The sequence below is a fragment of the Cuculus canorus genome, chromosome 1, assembly GCF_017976375.1.
Source record: "Cuculus canorus isolate bCucCan1 chromosome 1, bCucCan1.pri, whole genome shotgun sequence".
NCBI lineage: Eukaryota > Metazoa > Chordata > Aves > Cuculiformes > Cuculidae > Cuculus > Cuculus canorus.
In genome coordinates, this window is record NC_071401.1 from 29,032,876 (window position 1) to 29,048,613 (window position 15,738).

The window sequence follows — 15,738 nt, forward strand, 5'->3', positions numbered from 1 at the left end:
GGTAACATTCGTGTTTGAACTTCAGCGTATTTCACATTAAATTTACCTGTTAAGGCTTATATTGCAGAAAGAATGAACTTAGTTAAATTGTAACACTCAATTTCTTACAGACAGTGGTGAACAGTGATCTTTAAAAATGTGAAGTGACTTACATCTGTGTATTTAGGACTTCTACATGCCACTGTTCTTCAAATTTCAAAAGCAGTTTTCTTTGTACTGTGTGTGGCACTTTTAAAGTGGTTCTGAACTTGATATTCTTATATAGAGATCTGAACATGTTTTGGCTTTTCCCATAATCATGGAATCTTGTAAGTATTGGGCAAAGTCTCTCCTAATCAGGTGGCAATGCTAGCAGTAATAATTGATATTGAAATGTTTGGACTCCCTTTATTTCTTCATCACCACCTCTTGTCATAGAAGTCACAAGAAATGATGACAGAAATATATCCGAAGTGATCATCTACTATTTTACCACAGTTTCACTTAAGGCAGAGTAGCAATTCTTCATTTGAAGTAAACAACAAGTTTAAAATGTGTTTGAAGGAAAACTTGCATCTGACATGTATGTAAGTCTGATTTTTAATGTGGCAGTTGTATATCAGAAGAAAATGTTTAACTATAAACAGAAATAAGAAAAAGTTATGGAGAAAATGCAGTGGCACAAGTGGCATTGCTCATCTTTCTATGAGGAGGACAAAAAACGCACTAGAGTATTTCTCACTCTAAATTAAACAGCTTATTTCTGTTTGAAATTATTTAATGTCTCTCAGGTGCAACTTGTCAATATTTTTTCCAAATTTGATTCACTTATAATAGCTGTATGTTAATAAATCTAATTATATTTATCTAATATTGCTTCTGCCTCTTAATGTAAAATTTGAACCTCATATTCAAAAGTTCTGAAATTAACAAATTAATTACAGCAGCATTTATCCAGTTTGATTAAGTATACAGTGCTGAGTAGCTAGAGGCTGGCTTACTTTACCATCTGTTGAGATATGGGGCTAACATATCCGTAATGTTTTCTTCTGCTGTTTATAGCCATAGGAAACAGGCATAGATAGAAAGTTTCACATTTCCCTATGTTTTTTTGCAGTGCAAGCGTGTGACTTTATTACCTATAAAGGAACCTTCTGTCAGCAGCTTTTACACTTTTAAGTGGTTTTAAAAGTAAAACATTTTGGAATCTCTCATAAAATACTCAAAAGAACCCTTAATTTGAACTCTATAAGGCATAAATTATGGAATAGAAAGTCTCAGATGTATGTATTTTCAATGTTTTATTGAAATAAAGGCTGAAGAAAAGATTAAGGGGATTGTATGGCTGGACCGGCTACAGTAGTCAACTGTAATATACGACTGATTCTGCAGTCCTGTGATTCTCAAGACAGACAAGTTTGAGACTGTCAAAGTTTTCCTTTACCTTCAATATTAGCCTGGCTCAAATGTTTCCATGGTGGTTTCACTTGAAGGACTTTGGGTTTGTTTTTTTTAAGCTCAGCCAGCTGAATATGCTGGCACCAAGGAAAAGTCCCCTCCACTCTTGAGAATGGCAGTCCAGTATTAAAGTCCATTTCCATTCCTTAAACCAACATAAGGAATATTCAGGGCCTTATTCTTCCTTTCTGTTTACTCCTAAAGACAGACTTCGCCTGCCCTGTCTCAAAGGGGATAACATCTTTGTCTATATCTTTCCTTCTACAGAAGATTGGTATCTACATGTGAAACTAACACAGAAATGTTCACATAGATACAGCTTCTTAGCATATGGAAACAGCTATGACACACCTTTCCTGTCATCAGGACAATGTGAAAGTCTCCCAGTTGTCCAATAAGCAATATCTGTTATTTTCAGACCTATCAATGTGTATCTATAAACCATGTTACCCATCTGTGTGTAATGAAACTTCAGGCACTAAAATAAGACATTTCCAGTAGCATTGGACAAAGATAAAGAGCTATATTGTTTTGGAGGTATGAAATCTGTTAAATTACCTGTGTGCCAACCAGTACCAGGAAGCTGTGTGGCTGGTAGGTTGTACAGTCAGAAAAAGGATTTTTCTGTGGCTTTGATAACATCGTGTAGCCAGACAGCCCCCTGTTGGTGGTATTGTTGAGGTTCCAGAAGTGAAGTGTCCTTGTTCGGCACTGCATTGCACTCAACAAGCTTTTTCTTTCATTCCCATATCAAAAATAAAGAAAATGGCTGGGGGGGAATTGGGCGCGTATGTAAGAATTACCTTTGAATCAAGTTTTAGCCTTGTGCATAAAGTAAATGTGAAAGCTTGGTTACATAGAGTACCTGCACTCAGTTTCTTAATGTCCTTACAGAAGCTTATTTTTAAAGAGCCACAGTAAAAATTTAGAACAGTACTTTGTCCTTGAGGCCAAAAGTTAAGATTGCATTCTTTAATATCACATTTATAGCCTGGCTAATTCAAATTATTTAATTAAACTTATGTGAAGAATGCAGGTAATAGATTTTAAAGCACAAGTTTGTATGTTAGTCGACTAGCCAGACGGGCTCCAGCTTTGTTTAATAACTGGGACTCTCTTGCGGGCACATCTATGAAAGCTGCTGCTATTTGACAAAGTACAGTTTTACCAAGATGCTTGGGGGATTTTATTCATGTTTGTTTTGTTTTAATGTCTTCTTTTGTATGTGGCTAAAGTTGCTTCCAGTGCACCTAGCTGCTTACTTCCAGTTTGTGTTTTCCCATGTGTTAAGAAAACTTTTGTTCTTCAAAAGATGTCTAAAAATACTGGAAAACTGAAGGACATGTATTGGATATTTTGACTTTTTTTTTAAAGCATTTGACAAGGGAGCATAAAATCTGCCTTGTAATGGTCACTGTATCCATGTGGTGACAGGATGCTGTACGTACTGATTTTCTAGAATCTGGTGATGTATCTATGCTTTAAAGGCACTATTTGTGATGGAAATAGGTGACCCAAGGAAACTTTACAGGAGGTACTCTTATCTCAGAGGTACAGGATCTTCTGCTGTGAGGTGATCTCTTTCATACATCATTTCTGTATAGCCTAGGTTATAAAAGTGCATCCTGATTTGAAGAATTTGATTTGTGGCTAAAAATCTATAGCTATGACAGTAATGGAGAAGCGGATGTGTGAACTGGCCTACTACAGCACAGAACAAAAGACTGGCATGATACTGAGAAACCCAGAGTGCTTAAGACCTCTTTTTTTGTTTCTCCCCTTCCCCTTTGGCACATCATAATATTGACTGTAATCAGATACCACAGTCCGCAAAAACAAGGGAAGGTAAGGATACTGTGCTTGAAGAGGAGGTAATGGGAAAGACAGAGACAGACCAAAGAGCCGCTTACAAATTGTCACGACTTGTTAAAATCCATCAGAAGAGCTTAAGAAACTGGCTGAAGAAGTAATCTCAAGGTGAGGGGACTCTCCCAGGAAAAAGACAAGCTGAGTTTCAGAAGCCTGAGGGAATTCAAGCTCACATCTGCTTCCAAAAAAGTACCCTGTGGAAGCTGCCCACAGGTGTTCCCCATCTTTCTTGTTAAATCAAGAATATGTTTAATAAAGAAGAGAAGTCAAGTCGCCAAGTGGTTTTGTTCAAAGGTTGGTGGCAGATGAAAGAAAGCTGCAGGTAGGATTTCAAAGGGGAGTGGAATTTGCTTTTATTGGACTAACTGCACTTTCTTCCAAGTTCCATATTCTTCTCCTAAGATGTTTCCTGAACTAACAGTAAAATGAGCATACAATGAAGATAAATACCCATTAAAGCTCACTAAAGACGTACTTTATATTTCCCGTAGTTGAACACTGAGATAACTGAATATTTGCAAATGGCATCCTGGACCTCCGTTATGCCAAAGCTCTGGTTTCTATGCTGAAGAATGCACTGGTAAAGGTGGCTTTAAACTGCTTTGTGTTCCTGCTTTATAGCTGCTGAAGAGAGAAAGCAGGGAGTAGCTAGCAGCTTTACAACTTCATGGCTGTTCAGCAGCCAGGAAGGGGATTTGCCTCTTTCAATCTACCCTCAAACTGGTTTCTAATTAATTGTTCTTACAATTTCCCTCCAAAATTGCCAAATAGTTTTGATTGAAAAAGACCTTTAAGATGATCAAGTCCAACCATTGCTCCAGCCCTGTCAAGTCCACCACTGGGCCATGTCCCCAAGTATGACATCTACTTGTCTTTTAAAAACCCCTCCAGAGATGGTGACTCGACCACCTTCCTGGACAGCCTGTTCCAGTGCTTGACAACAGTTTCAGTAAAGAAATCTAGGATCAATAGAAGCCTGTTCTGAGTTGAAGAATATTCAAATACCTTACCCTGATCACAAAATTTACAACTTTTTTTCCTCCTCTGAGGAGTGGTTACTTACTCGGTTTCCAAATTGGGATTAAATTTGGACTTCCTCATGATTCTTGAAGTATCTGTAATTTTTATTTTGTTCAGGTTATTCTAGTAGCTTAGAACACACAGGTCGCTTGCAGCGCTGTGATACTGTGATCTCATTATTTTATGCTTATTCAGGCATAAAAGAGGTAGCCTGAGAAAGGCACTACCTTACACCATGAAAGTATCTTCAGTCACTTTCCTCTAAAACTGTCCTTTTTTCTGTTTATCTATGAACAGTTGTCCAGAGCAATGGATGTTTTTAATGGTAAGTGACAAGTTCTTAACTGTACTGCTATTTTTTTACATTTAGTTCAGAGTTCTTGTAAAAATAGCACATGGTCTTGGTGATTTTTAGTGTTTAAGGTTCTCAGGCTGCCAACAGGCTCTTCCTTTGAGACATCTAGGCCAGGTGAAACTACTCTGATTCTCCATAAAGCACATTCTTGGGATATGAAATTCTATTTCACCCTCTCTATTAAAACCAAATAATTCATATTGAGCTTCTTTACCTTTGCTAATTTCTTTCACCCTCCTCTTGGTATTACATAGACAAAACCAAAACAACCTTCTGGATTCAAATATTTTGGAGAGTATTTGGAATTCTCCACATGTGTTTGTGTTTGTACATAGGCACTGCATGCAACCACTGTCCATCTGATGCTTTTGTATGGGAAAAGGTTGTTCAGCAGCATCTGTGAAAGCAATAACCACGTCTGCAAAATCAGCAATAATCCTGCCATCCCCGTGTTCTTCAGACTGCCAATGGCTATGAATAAAGCTTTTCATTAGCCATTGACATATCAGGTGGTCTTTTATGATTCACTTTTTTACACTTACATTAACACTTACATTGCTGTTAAGATTTGGTTTAGAACTTGTAGCATTAGTGTTATTTTTTGTTGTTAGAGAAGATGCTCTAGCCTAGGAAGAAATCCATACCAATGTGTATGCCACCTACTGAATGAGCAAGTCCTCCCTTAGCAGTCAGGCGCTTAACATGTTTTATAGCAGTGTAACTAAAGGCTATCTGCATAAGATACATTTTATGTGTCTTTTTGAGCATTACAGGAATCTTCTAGGAAGGCTGAGCAAGCAAGACATCTTGCCTCACGATGTCACAAGTGATTACAGATACCTGGCTTCTGGTTCTAGTTTGCCTGAGCAGAAACTGAGAAGGACCAGCCCTGTTTTGCTGTTTCCAATTCTTGCCCTGGCCCATCAGCAAGGCTCCCAACATGTTGAGGCTGCCATCAGGGTGATGAGGAACAGAACATTTGCAAAATGGATCCTCGTTTTCTCCTACATAAATTCTTCTGAAGTTAAACATAGTTCAGACTTCAGAACACCACACTGTCCAGTGATGCAGAGTTGGAATTATGTTGACTATTTCACGGTATATGATCTGCAGTCCCAGGGTCCCTCAGCATCCATGATAGAGCAGAATTTAGTGACGATACCAAAATCAATTTTGACAAGGCTAAATCACCTTTGGATCTTTCAGCTGAAAGCAGACAGCAGTCCAGCACTCCACTCGCATCAGGCTCAGACTTGCTGCCTTATAAACTTCCATTGATATCGAGCCTTTGATATTGATTTAACCGTGCTCTACTCTGCTGGTACTGAAATTGTTTTCTATAAGTTCAATACAAGTTCAATAGAATTTTCTATACAAGTTCAATAGAAAATGTTCCTGTGCACAGTCAGAACTAGACAAGGACTGAAAGGTTCTTCTGTAAGCTTCTCTTCAGCTGGTCATCCTACACTAGGTAGAGAGGTCAAATGTGCTTCACCCTAGGGTAGTTTACAGAGACCTGAATATCTCTATATTCTCATTAGCATTTCTTAAATTACAAGTCTTCGAGGTGTCATGCAGACCTTCCACTTCAGCCCTCAAAGGAAGCCTGTGTTGCTGTGTCATCAGCTAGCATAATACAGTCAATCTGTTTCTCATCAACGGGCAGCTCCTGACTACCTACCTACATCCAGTGAGTACAAAGCCTTCACAGATCCAATTGTCAGGGCAGTTTTACAAAATGCTAGATCACAGAATCATAGGTAGGGGCTGGAAGGGTGTCTAGAGATCATCCAGTCCAGCCCCCCCTGCTAAAGCAGGCTCACCTGGAGCAGGTTGCACAGGAGCCCATCCAGGTGGGTTTGGAATATCTCCAGAGAAGTTTCTACAATCTCTGGGCAACCTGTCCCAGCACTTCATTGCCTTCACAGTAAAAAAGCTTTTCCTCATGTTTAGATTGAACTTCCTGTGCTCGAACTTGTACTCATTGCCCCTTGTCTTGTTGCTGAACATCATTGAAGAGTCTGGCCCCATCCTCCTGACGCTTACCCTCTAAACCATTGCTAAATGCCATCAGAGTAGAACTTCGTCTCAGGACAGCCTTCTCTGGAAGGTTAACTGTCTCAAATAACAGCAAAAATTGACAGAGTGTAAAATTCTGTTTTCTCTGTGCTGCAGGAAGAGGTACTTTCAAAAAATTGGGGTCCCAGACTATGAAGCCATGCAAGCTAAATGAAGTACTATTAATTAAGAATGGCAAATACTAATTTGTAATAGTAAGAAGTGCCACAGATATCTAGGAGGGAATTTAGATAACGGTGCAATAGAGAGTATGTATAGTAATAACAACTTTCGTAGAATCATGGAATAGTTTGGGTTGGAAGAGAAGTTAAAGATCATCTAGTTCTAACACCCCTGCCATGGGCAGGGACATCCCACTAAATCAGGCTGCCCAAGGCCCCATCCAACCTGACCTTGAGCACCTCCAGGGATGGGGCATCCACAGCTTCACTGGGCAATCTGTTTCAGACTCTCACCACTCTCAGTGAAGAAATTCTTCCTAATGTCTAGTCTAAATCTGCCCCTCTCCAATTTATGCCCATTACCCCTTGTCCTATCTCCACAAGCCTTTACAAGTAGCCCCTCTCCAGCTTTCTTGTAGCCCCTTCAGGTACTGGAAGGTCGCTGTAAGATCTTGGAGCCTTCTCTTCTCCAGGCTGAACAAGCCCAACTCTCAGCCTATCCTCATAGGGAAGGTTCTCCAGCCTTCCAATCATATTTGTACCCTCCTCTGGACACAGTATTCCAGATGAGCTCTCACAAGAGAGGAATAGAGGGGCAGAATCCCATCCCTTGACCTGCTGGCCACGCTTCTTTTGATGCAGCCCAGGATACGGTTGGCCTTCTGGGCTGCCAGCACACATTGCCGGCTCATGTTGAGCTTCTCATTAATCAGCACCCCCAATTCCTTCTGTGCAGGGCTGCTTTCAATCACGTCATCCCTCATCCTGTATTGATATCCTTTCCCGGGAGTGGATATCTTTATAAAGACTTCTTGATGGGTTTTCTGATGTGCCAGCAGCTATTTAATGCTTTGTAATCTGTTTGTATAGATGCAGATGGAGAAAACACAATCTAAAGCAGTCTGTTCCAGAAGAAGATCCGTTTCCAGTTTATGGAAGATTAGGAACTTACTAACAGGGGTTCACTATATTCACTATGCTGCAATTAGAACTGAAACAAAGGCCACCAGCAGGATGTATCCAGTAATTATCCAGGAGGCTTATAACCCCAGTGCTGCCAAAGCAGTGCTGATATTCCAGTCTTCAGAGTTTATCTCTTTGGCCACCAAAAGCGTAGTCTTCAGACTTTATCTCTTTGGCCACCAAAAGCGTAGCTTCTGTTTCCAGATGTGAGGTATCAACAGGATTAACCCTTCTTATGTCTGGATCCTGCAGTGTTTCACTTCATATTGTAAAGGGAGAAATCACCTCCAAGAGAGAAATGTTGTGCTTCAGGTATGCAAACTACTGATGTAAGATCTTCTGCAGATCCACTTGCCTAACATATTAGGGGAAAAAAACTGTCCCTACAGTCTCATGAACAAATAAGTCTCCTTAATGTCCAAAGGTGTTCTGTGCCTTTTCCACATTCCCATAGCAGCTATCATCTACCCATTCATTCACCCCTGTAAGAGCTTATAGAATCATGGAATGCCAGGTTGGAAGGGACTTCAAGAATCATCTGGTCCAACCTTTTTAGGTGATATATAGTTTAAATGAGATGGCCCAGCACCCTGCCAAGCTGAGCCTTAAAAGTGTCCACTGTAGAAAAATCTACCACTTCTCCGGGGAGATGATTCCAATGTTTAGCTGTTCTCATGGTGAAAAAATTTCTTCTGGAATCCAGTCGGAATCTCTCCAAGAGCAACTTATACCCATTACCCCATGCCTTTTCCACATGACTCCTTGTTAAAAGGGAGTCTCCGTCCTCTTGGTAGCTACCCTTTACATGCTGGTACATCGTAATGAGGTCTCTCCTAAGCCTTCTCCTCTCAAGGCTGAACAAACTCAGTTAATTCAGTTCTCTTGGCCATACTTCAGTTCTTGGGTTTCCTAGTCCTCTGATCATCTTTGTGGCCCTTCTCTACACCTTCTGCAGCCTGTCCACATCTGTTTTGTATAGCAGGGAACAAACCAAAATTGATCACAGTACTCCAGGTGCGGCCTGGAGTGGGAGAATGACTTCTATATCTCTGCTGGTGATGCCCTTCCTGATGCACCTGAGCATCTTCCACTGCTCCTTGTCCGGTAGCGCCGAAATTCCTGACAGCTCTGTTAACTGTCTTCCCATCAATACAGGAAGTTGTGTCTCTCTAGTTCCACAAAGGCAGTGACTCTTTCCAAATTAATTTTATCCTTTAACTCTCCCTCTGTAATGAGAAAGAAGTGAGATTGTGTTCTTCTGTGGTTCCCTGCCTGCCCTTATCATGTAGCCTTTTCCTTCACCAGTGACCAGGCTGAGGAGCAGGCTGAAGAATTAGTAAAGAGACACAAAGATTAAAGGAGAGAAGGATCAGCATGCATTTTATTTATTGCTGAACACAGCATTGTAAATAAAACGGTATGTCAGCAATTATTTTATTACTCAGTTTAGTTATCACTGGGGAACAAAAACAAAACCCAAAGACGAGTCTTTTCAGAAGGCCCTCAATGAAAGCTGCAAACAGCCTTTGAAATTCAAAGAAAATTGAGTTCCTGACTCCAAAGTGCTAGTAACACCCCAGACTTGATGTTTCCAATCTATTGCCTTTTTTTTTTTTTTTTTTTTTTCTTTTCCAATGGAGACTTTGGATGGAACAATGTTGCAATGTTTAATTCTTCACAGTTTCAGCAAGCACTTAGCCGTCTGGTGTAGCAGAAACTTGCTTGGAAAGCGAAGCCCTAAATTCATTCTCTACAGCAGACTTTTACACATTACTGTTTCCAACCTTCAGGGCTACATTCATCATCCTTTTGACCAGAAAAAAACCACCAATTATCGAATCACTGCGTTGAACTGGAAATGGAGTAGAACTGGAGGAAGGATTTTTTGTTTAAATTGACACACCAGATCCCACTTCAGGGGGTTGTTTCAGCAGAAACTGCATGATGGTCTAGAAAACTGGCATTCCCTCTTTTTTTTTTTTTCTTTTTTTTTAGTAGAATCCAGATTTATTTGTATTTTATATGATGACTAGTGATTTACATCCCACCCACCCATTTGAGACTATCCAGGCTCCCAGGCAGATCTCTGGCCGGTTCCAGGCTATTCAAATCATTGTTGGTCCCTCCATTTACAAGTCACAACAAGGCCTTCTGTGAGTAATTATGGCCTGACTGCAGCAGGAGAGGCAGCTTCAAAGCATGGGAATCTTCAGACACGCTAACAGTTCCCCTGGTTCCCAAATGCTTTATTTATGTGGATTACATTGAGTTGACAGATTTAACTGGGCTGTTGAAGATATGGTCAAAGAAGCAGAGTCACTTCCTTCCCTTTTATTGTTTTTTGAAGACATAACAGTCACACGCATCTGTCACTAGAGAGAGGAAGTCCTCCATCACTGGGCTTGGTTTCAGTTTTATACGCTGTTTCAGTAGCATTTGGGAATAGATCAATATAATATTTGGTAGGGAGCTGTATTTCCTCGTGATGCGCTGTAAATCTTTTATTGTAGCTATTCCCACTGTTTATTGTTGAAAATCAATAAAAATAAACCCTGTAAAGTTAAAGCTTGGCAATGGTCCAGCACAAATTGGAGGGAAGAAGTAAGAGGCAATAATTCTCTCTCCCCTCTTGGATAGCTCCCAGTTTGTTTCCCAATGAATATTCAATAACACTTTTCAGCAATTTGGGATCAAATCTTTTCTAAAATATTGAAAGTTATGAACATTTCGTTGTGATCTCGAGCAGGACTTCTGATCCACTCTGGCGGCTTTCCGGTTCTGGATTCAGCTGCAGATCAAAACGGAGTCTGCCCAGACTGTGTGTTGGATGTACCTTAGACTTGTCCCCTCCAGAGACAGACAAAAGCACATCAGCCTTGCTCAGCTCAGATTAAAGGAGTTATTTTTGAGCATTGGAAAACTGGAAACCAACCAAAATAGGTGAAAAGTGGGAACAGCCATGGTGGAGAAAAGTTTCTCCAAAGTCAGAATAGAAGTTACTACCCCTGTTGCAAGCCTGTAGAAGCAGAGCAGGATGTGATTACTCTGGAATCATTCTTTTGCCGTATGACTATTAATTCCACATATACTGCATCTTAGGGTGGAGTCTTCTGTTTCCATGAGATCCAGTTATGCAGGGAAAGGAAAATTGGTTTGAAATTATTTGTAAAGTACTTCTTAGTACTATGACCAGCACTGAGACATCAGTCTTTTTTAGTCCACAATATCAATGGCAATATCTTTATTTAAACTTCTGTTCTTAATCAACCACACAATCTTATTAGCACTGATTGCAGAGCCTGCAAGAGTGCAGTGACTGCATCTCCTAAAAGGACAAAACCCCTCATGAATTGTCATATTGAAATCAATACCCAAAGAATAGGAAGGAATTTCACGTCAGTCTCTCTCCTTCCTGCGATCAGCATGTTATTGAACCGTCTGGGTGGTAAAGAAATGACACGTCCCCAGAAGAGATAAGGAGGATTGAAGAGAATTTGCCAGTGTGCAAAGAAGCACATAAAATGTAACATAAAATCACAAAAATTTAATCAATCACTAAGAAACAACACGGTGCAAGAGCAGGGGGATGGAAAAGGTGTGGTGTCTCTATCCTGTTGGATATCCAACAGGCACCACAAGCCTCTGTTGGTAAAGCCCTTGACAGTCTTGAATACAGAAATACAGGATGAAATCCAACTATAAAGGAGAGAAAAGTGATTAAAGTAAGAAATATAGGACAAATTAGGTGGTGTCTTTGAATCATCTGCCTTTTGCAAATCCAGCAAGTCTATGCAGGACAGAATGACAGTGCTACCTTACTGTTTAGTTTCATTCCCTCCCAGTGACTTCACTGTTCTGGCAGTCCGCTTGTGTGTTAAGTAGCAGGAGAGCTCACTGCACGCCCTAAGTGAGTGAGGTGAGAGGGCTGCCCCCAGCAGTCGCTTTCCAGCATCTCAGGCCCACAGTTTGCAGATTTTTGTTGAATCCAAGGAAAAATAAAAAGGCAAACACAGCAGTAAGTTTACTGAAATCAGCAGATTTTGCACCTTCCCAGGAGAAAGGAGTTCTCTTGAGAAAGTTGGCAATGGCTTGAAGAAGTGGATCGTGTCAGGGATGACAAGTTCCAACTTCACTGGAAAAAAATATCTTTGATGTTTCAAAATCTCATTCCTATTTAATAAAAAATAGAGCTAGATATGAGCCATCAGAGCTCTTGATTCTATTGTATGTAAAAGCATGACCACGCCACCTACAATGCACTCTCAGTCCAGCAGAGATCGTGTTGTGAGATATTAGAGTTGACTGCCTGCCAAGATCTGAGTGAAAGTACTCCATTTAACACACAATCTGGTTTTGACCAGAAGGCCTCTAAAATCATTCAGACTTACAGCTAATCTGGGCTCCCATCAGTCAAGTTCACTTTACTGGCACAGCCAAAACCTTCAAGTGGCAACGCACCAGCATGAACTGCTCTGATGATGATGATACACCACACAAGCTGCTCTGCTGCATCCCTGCCTCTTTGGGACCTCAGAAGGGAAATTATTTGACACTACTTCTTCATAACTGGGTTTTGTACAAAGAAATCCCGGAAGGTGCTATTCTGTGAGGAACCAGCTTAATACAAAATCATTTTCAATAAAAAGTCTTTGTTGTCTTACTGATTAGTTTTTGCTGGACGGAACACTCAGATCCTTTGACCAAATTTCTGTTGGGTTATTGACACAGACATGCTCCCAAACTTACCAAAGCAACTATCAGTTAAAAAAAAAACACCCCCAAAGCACTGTACGAGTCTTGTTATGTTCCCTGCTGGTGCAAAAATGATGGAAGGTGACACAACTTGTCTCATTTTGGTGCTGAGTAAGAACAAAGGCTAGAAGAACTTGGGGATTCTCACAGCATGCTGCCACACAAGGTCAAGGTAAAGGACGTGTGGTTCTTTAAAGGACAGGAACTTGCACTGCTGTATTTTTCCAGAGCCAAAATATTTGATCCATAGAATGATATTTGGGCTAAATAAAAATTAGCCCATGAAGGGGACCAGAAAGTGTTCAGCAGTTGCCCGTCATCGGTCATTACTGAAGTGGACCTACAGAGCATTCATTTTGCCAAAGCCAGGCAGCATGAGTGACGCCGCAGGGTGACGATTGTGATGATAGGGTTGAGCATCTATGGGTAGAAATCTGTGGAACACCCAGTAAGGCAGACATGGTGGTGGAATTCTGCTGGCAGAAGTCCCACCATCACTAGCCCTTGTTCTGGTGAGGGAATTCAACTTACCAGGTGTCTGCTGGAAATATAACACAGCAGAAAGGAAACGGTCTAGGAGGTTCCTGGAGGCTGTGGAAGACAACTTCCTGACACAACTGGTGAGTGAGCCAACTAGCAAAGGTGCCCCACCGGATCTGTTTTTTGTGAACAGAGAAGGCCATGTGGGAGATGTGACAGCTGGAGGACGCCTGGGGCACAGTGATCACGAGACGATAGAATCTTCAGTTCTAGCAGAAGTAAGGAGGGGAAACAGCAGAACTGCTGCCTTGGACTTCCAGAGGGCAGACTTTGGACTGTTCAGAAGATTGGTTGATAAAGTTCCATGGGAGACAGTCCTTAAGGGCAAAGGAGCCCAAGAGGGCTGGGCGCTCTCCAAGAAGGAAATCCTGATGGTGCAAGAGCAGGGGATCCCCTGCAGAACAAAGCTCCAAGAAGAAATGGTTAAAGACCTGCTCAGTCAATTAGAAATTCACAAGTCAGTGGGGCCAGATGGGCCCAAGGGTATTTGAGGTAGATGGTGGAAGCACTCACCAAACCCCTTTCCATCATCTACCGGTAGTCCTGGCTCACTGGGGAAGTGCCACTTGACTGGACGCTGGCAGATATTACGCCCGTTCATAAGAAGGGTGGGAGGGAGGATCCAGGGTACTACAGGCCTGTCAGTCTGACCTCTGCAGGGGAAGGTCGTGGAAAGGTCTTGAGTGCACAGCACACATAGGACGACCGGGTGATCAGGCCCAGTCAGCATGGGCTTATGAAAAGCGGGTCCTGCCAAATTAACTGAATCACCTTCTATGAAGAGGTTACCCACTTAACGGGAAAGGCTGTGGATATGGTGTACCTGGACTTCAGTAAAGCCTTTGACACCGTTTCTCACAGCATTCTGCTTGAGAAATTGTCTGCTTCCGGCCTGGGCGGGCGTAACTTCTGCTGGGTAAAAAAATGGTGGGATGACCGGGTCCAAAGTGTTGTGGTAAATGGAGTTGACTCCAGCTGGAGGCTGGTCACAAGTGGTGTTCCCCAGGGGTCAGTGCCGGGTCCAGTCCTGTTCAATATCTTTGTCAATGACCTGGATGAGGGGATTGAATGTACCCTTAGCAAGTTTGCAGATGACACAAAGCTGGGCAGAAGTGTTGATCTGCTTGAGGGCAGAGAGGCTCTGCAAAGGGATCTGAACAGGCTGGGAGTTGGTCTCTTCTCCCAATAGACAGGCGATAGGATGAGAGGGAATGGCCTCAAGTTGTGCCAGAGGAGGTTCAGATTAGACATCAGGAAAATTTTCTTCACTGAAAGGATTATCAGGCACTGGCAGAGGCTGTGCAGGGAGGTGGTGGAGTCCCCATCCTTGGAGGTATTTAAAAGACAGGTAGATGAGTTGTTTAGTAATATGGTTTAGTAGTGGACAGGTACAGTTGGACTCGCTGATCTCAAAGGTCTTTTCCAACCAAATGATCCTATGATTCTGTGAACTCCAGGGCTTTTAAAAAAATGAAAATATTTCATATTTTCTTTCACTTCAAAAAAAAAAAAAAAAGACGTCCAAACTTCAGTTTCAGAGTGGCTGCTACGACAATGAAAATAAACTCACTTCTGTGGTCAAAGAGCCTGATTTTATTACTAGAAGGGGTTCTGAACCTCACCTCACTTCATTTACACTTCTTTTATCAGCAGTCATTTAAAGACTGTCTCCTATTTTTTTCCTTTCCCTGTAACAAGTTATCACTTTCACCTCATGTTTCTTCCTGTCCTTGGGAATTCTCTTCATGAACAACATTCACAGTCACTGACTCGCTCAATACCTCTCACGTGTTTCAGCTTTATCCCTTGTTGAGGCACGGGAACTTTTTGGAAATGAACTCGAAATGAACTCAAAATGAACTTAGAAAACAAGGAGCGTTGTCTCTGTAGCAGAGCAACCTGTTGGGACAGCCATCCCGCACAGCTTGTCTGCTGCGTCACCCAAATGCTGCCATCTGCAGTCTGGCCTCCAAGCCCTCCACTACAGATACGCCTTCTGACACGGGAGGGCTTCAAAGAATCATCCAACAGCCCAGGCTGGGAAGGACCGTGAAAGATCATCTGGTCCAACCTTTCACGGGAGCCCAGGTGAGATTATCTAGTGCTCTGTCCAACTGGATGATCACCAGTGATGTGGATTCCACCACATCCCTGGGGAGTTTGTTCCAGTGAGTAATGGTTTTCACTGTAAAAGCAATGTTTTACAGCAAGACAAATATGAATACCTTGACATCATTGACTGAAAAAATCCTGTTTGAACTGAGAGCATCCAGGCTTACGTTCCTCAGTATTTACCATATTACATAACCTGCGATCAGCTCAGGAGATTAGTCCCACCATCACATTGTTCTCAACCCAGAAAGCTCTAAGAGGAACTCATTGTTGCTGCTGAACTTCTGGATTTCTATCAAGCTAAAACCCACTACACTGGTAGCAAAAGACTGGAGCTGATACTTTCAGAGCTGGTTGGGCTGTCTTGGCCTGGGGAAAGGCTATGGAGGAAGCTGTTTGTCCCTGCTCACTACAGGGGTGTTGGTCTAGATGACCTTCATGACCCCTTAC